General features: G+C 36.9%; 1 long non-coding RNA gene across 1 annotated transcript; it reads right to left on the bottom strand.

Moving 5' to 3' along the window:
* On the bottom strand, positions 1-5,081 carry LOC107975275 (uncharacterized). The gene is made up of 2 exons (XR_001718691.2): positions 4,915-5,081; positions 1-322 (listed from the first exon to the last, which is right to left on the bottom strand). It is a non-coding gene; the product is annotated as an uncharacterized LOC107975275 (long non-coding RNA).
* Between the last annotated feature and the right edge of the window lie 268 nt (positions 5,082-5,349).

Below are 5,349 nucleotides of genomic sequence, written 5' to 3'. Positions count from 1 at the left end.
TTCTTCTCATTTATGTATTTATTCAATCATTTATTTATAAGAGTATGGACTCATACGTTTTATACTTCAGGTTATAATCCAATGATATGTTATTTATTTTGTTGTTGAAATTGCTCCAGCTTTACCCATTGAGAGCTCTTTCAATTTAGCTGCTGGGTCCCTTGGACAGGTCTTCATCCTTTTGTTATCCTTTTCTCTTCAGGGCCCCTCCCTGATTTCTGGTATTACTGGTTCTTCTCCAGGCTTCTCTTATATATTTCTTCACCAGGCTTAGAAATATCTTATAATCAGACATTTCTCCAACGATCTCTGTTTCTTTTCACTGGAAAATGGCATTAGAAAACATTATCTGAGTGTGACATGTGCACATTGCTATGAGGGTAACATTGTTTCTAGGCTATTTCAGCAGAAAGGGCTAGGTAATGTGTGTCTACACAGTAAGCCCTGAATACACACATATCTGTCGTTGTTTCCTTATTTGTCCATCTGTGTGTGTCCATGTGCATTTGGGCTTGTGTTTAAACATGAGGTCATAGTGATAACTCTGACTCTAACACAGTCCCTAATGGTCATTCTGGCCTTCCTTTCTTGCTTCTCTGTAACTTCTCTTACCAACAGGGAGAAACCTGGATGCCACTGTTCATATTTTAATATTTTTGTTCAACTGGTATGCATGTGAAGCAATTACAGAATTAGCTGAACCCGCATGAGAAACAAATTTACTATTCAGAATACCATATTTATGCAAAGTTACTTTTGTCTACAGTCTGACATTTTTTAATCAAAACATTATTTCTCAAGGTAAGTTAGGTCACTTTTTACTTCTTCTCTACCCTTTTCAGTGTTGTTAGCTTACATATTTATATAAAGTGAGGTTGATTTGCCACTGTCATACCATTCTAGGATCTTCCCACATCTTGGTGATATTTTTGCTTGTTTATTTGCATGCATTTGAGTGCAATTTTGTGATACACTACTTAGGGATTAATAAATCATAGACTTGTGTATTACTAGTGCAGCACCATACAAAACAACTCCATCATTTAAAAATTCCCCTGTGTGTCTTCTTTGTAATAAACTAATCTCCCTTACACTAAGCCCTGGATACCACTGATGTGTTTCCATCCCAGTGGGTTTTTTTTTTGCCAGATGTCTTATGAATGAAATCATACAATATTCAGACTTTGAAGTCTGGCTTCATTCATTTAGTAAAATACCCTTAACATATATTCATGTTGTTGCATGTATCAGTAGCTCATTCCATCCCATTGATCAATAGTATTCATTGATCAATCAACTTCCACAAAATCATAGATCATTGTGTGGAAATACCCAAGATTATCTTTCCCCTGTTGAAGGGCATGGGTTGCTTACAGTTTTGAGTAATTATGAATGAAACTGATATAAACATTTGCATGCAGATTTTTACACGGACATAAGTTTTAATTCACTAGGGTAAATACTTAGGAATGTGATTGTTAAGTCATATGGCAAGACTATATTAAACTTTATAAAAATTGCCAAATAGTCAAAGTGGTTGCACCACTTTGCATTTCTACCAGCAATCAAAGATAGTTTCCCTCACTTTGCATTCTTGCTAGTATTTATTATTTTCAGTGCTTTTGTTTCAGCAACAAAAAAAAATTGTGAGAATTTATTTTTAATTTTGTTATATAAGTACTTTCATAATACTCCAGTTTTGTGTCTTGGTTTACAAAGCCTTAATATTGACTACGTAGCTTTTTATAGGAAAAAATACTGGTATCTGGACTTTCATATAGATTTTCTTAAATCAATGAGATTTCCATCAGTCAACTTAACTGTAAATCAACTATTACAAGGTTTTTTAAATGTGGGAAATCATGTCTTTGATAAGAACAGGTCAGTTTTTTCATTTTTTTCTCTAAGAATTTTTGTTTTTTGTGTGTGTGTATCTATCACTTAATGTGCATTTGAAAACTTTCTAATTAACTTTTTCTAATACAAATAATCTATGAAACTTTATTCCATTTTCTCAATACAGTTTAGAAATTACTTGAACATTTGGTTAAATGTTCTGAACCTTACTTTGAAATTACATTTTCTTACTAGACAAATGCTTAGACAGTGTGGCGATTCCTCAAGGATCTAGAACTAGAAATACCATTTGACCCAGCGATCCCATTACTGGGTATATACTCAAAGGATTATAAATCATTATACTATAAAGACACATGAACACATATGTTTATTGTGGCACTCACAATAGCAAAGACTTGGAACCAACCCAAATGTCCATCAATAATACACTGGATAAAGAAAATGTGGCACATATACACTGTGGAATGCTATGCAGCCATAAAAAAGGATGAGTTCATGCCCTTTGCAGGGACATGGATGAAACTGGAAACCATCATTCTCAGCAAACTATCACAAGGACAGAAAACCAAACACTGCATGTTCTCATTTATAAGTGGGAGTTGAACAATGAGAACACTTGGACACAGGGTGGGGAACATCACACACCAGGGCCTGTCGGGGGGTGGGGGGCACTGGGGGAGGGATAGCATTAGGAGAAATACCTAATGTAAATGACGAGTTGATGGGTGCAGCAAATCAACATGGCACATGTATACCTATGTAACAAACCTGCACATTGTGCACATGTACCCCAGAACTTAAAGTATAATTTTTAAAAATGCTTAATTCATGCTGAATATGTTCAGTGTGATTTTTAAAGGCTTCAAGATTCAATGTTATTCATATAACCTAATTTCTATTTTATTTCTCTCTCCATGAAGAGTCTTGTAAGAGGCCAGGCACGGTGGCTCACACCTGTAATCCTAGCACTTTGGGAGGCCAAAGTGGGAGGGTCACTTGAGGTCAGGAGTTTGAGACCAGACTGGGCAACAGGGTGAAACACTGTCTCTACTAAAGATACAAGAATTAGCCAGAATTGGTGGTGCATGCTTGTAATCCCAGCTACTCGGGACGCTGAGGTAGGAGAATCACTTGAAACCGGGAGATGGAGGTTGCAATGAGCTGAGATCGCACCACTGCACTCCAGCCTGGGCGACAGAGCAAGACTCCATCACAAAAAAGAAAAAAAAAGTATTTTAAGAAGCATAAACAAATCAATCACCTTTGACTGAACATTGATTGGTATTTGTTCTGATTTGATCCAATTCTAAGTCCCAGCATCCATTTTATCTTCTCCAAGTATAGTAGGGAATATTCATCAACTGTTCACTCAGTTATTTGATTTGATTTCTTATCACTTAACACTTAATCCAAGGATATAAATATCCTTTTGCCCAGTGGTAAACTTGTCATCCAGTCCTTGAGTTTCTTTTGCAAACACGTTAGGTTTTTCTCAAGATTGAAATGCTCATCCAAACCCAATTTTTTTTTTTTTTTGCTGTCTTAAGTTGTTTTTTTCCTCTTCTGACATAGTTTTAAGGCTATTTTGGCATTAGCTTCTCACTATTTAAAAGACTTCAACACATCTTCCAGTAACGGAACCCATATTCTAAACCTAGCCATGAATGTAATTCATTCTGAACTTTAAGGTGTTCTTTTTTTTTTAAAGATGACATATAAATGGCCAATAATCATATGAACAAATGCTAATCATAAGAAAACTGCAAATTAAAAGCACAGTGAGATATTATGTTATGCCAGTCAAAATGGCCATTATTAAATTCAGAAAAAAAAATTTTGCCGAGGGTATAGAGAAAAGGATTACATACACTATTGGTGGGAATGTAAATTAGTACAACCTCTGTGGAAAACAGTATGGAGACTTTTCAAATAACTAAAAATAGAGCTACCATTCGATCCAGCAATCCCATTACTGGATATCAAGCTAAAGGTAAAGAAATCATTATATCAAAAAGAAACCTATGTGTCTATGTATATCGCAGCACTATCCACAATAGCAAAGTAATAAAATCAGCCTGAGTGTCCATCAGTGGACTATTGGATTTCTAAAATGTGGTATACATATATACACACTTTAGAATACTACTTGGCCATAAAAAGACTGAAATCATGTCTTTTGCAGCAATGTGACTGTAACTGGAGGCCATTGGCTTAAGAGAACTCAGAAACAAAAAGCCAAATGCTACATATTATCAATTATAAGTGGGAGCTAAACAATGGGTACATGTGGATATAGAGTGAAACATAGGCATTGGAGACTCCAAAAGGTGGGAGGTTGGGAAAGGGTTGAGGGATGAAAGACTACCTACTGAGGACAATGTATTTTATTTGGATGATGGATTCACTGAAAGCTCAGACTTCACCACTATGCAATATATCCATGGAACACAACTGCACTTCTACATTGTAAATCTGTAAAAATTCGCATTTTTCAAAAACATTCCTTTTTTCCAAAGCATCTATTTTGAACTCAAATTTCCTATACACTTAGAGGATTTAATGCCTTGTTCTAAGGGCAGGACTCCATGAAAAATAATTTATACTCTTCATACTCGTTTTTTTTTTTAAGAGACAAAGTTTCACTCCCATTGCCCAGGCTGTAGTACAATGGCGTGATCTCGGCTCACTGCAACCTCTGCCTCCCAGGTTCAAGGATTATCCTGCCTCAGCCTCCCAAGTAGCTGGGATTACAGGACCTGCCACCACGCCTGGCTAATTTTTTGTATTTTTAGTAGAGACGGAATTTCACCATGTTGGCCGGGCTGGTCTCAAACTCCTGACCTCAGGTGATCCACCCGCCTCGTCCTCCCAAAGCGCTGGGATTACAGGCATGAGCCAGCATGCCAAGCTCATATTCTTTTTTAATCAGCCTAATTTATTAAAACATTACATTTGTCTTCAACTACAGAAGAAACTTCTCTGGTAAACTCTTTTTACTCTCTCTACATAAAGTGGGCTTTTATAATTACAAAATCCAAATATAGCTGCACTTACCACCATCCCCCATGTTAAGCCATAGAACTCTGATGTGAGTCTCATGTCTCCTTGCAACACTGACGTGGCCTCAATCAGCTTCTCCAGGACCTCTATAAAGTAACACCTCATAGCAGTAAGCAGGTCCTCCATAGCACCAGATCTGCCTTTGGTTGCCAAGACACTATGATTCTACAACAAACTGCAGAGAACACTAGCAGTGTTCTGCTTGGAACCTAAATCTGCACCTAGCAACCAGGACAGCACATCAGTGGGATGCCAATGTGGGAGGATAGATGGGGCTTTCTAAACATTTTCACTATTAGCACATGAAAAATGGGAAACTACAAGGCTCTTGTTGATCCAAGGAGACTGGCCACAGAGACTGTATTCCTTCTAGGCACTAACAAGCAACCCTAAAGTATGAGAGAATTAATGTCATTTCATACATGTGCA

The sequence above is a fragment of the Pan troglodytes genome, chromosome 5 (genome assembly GCF_028858775.2).
Source record: "Pan troglodytes isolate AG18354 chromosome 5, NHGRI_mPanTro3-v2.0_pri, whole genome shotgun sequence".
Classification (NCBI taxonomy): Eukaryota; Metazoa; Chordata; class Mammalia; order Primates; family Hominidae; genus Pan; species Pan troglodytes.
The sequence above is the reverse complement of the archived record's forward strand: the minus strand, read 5'-3'. Positions and strand labels throughout refer to the sequence as shown.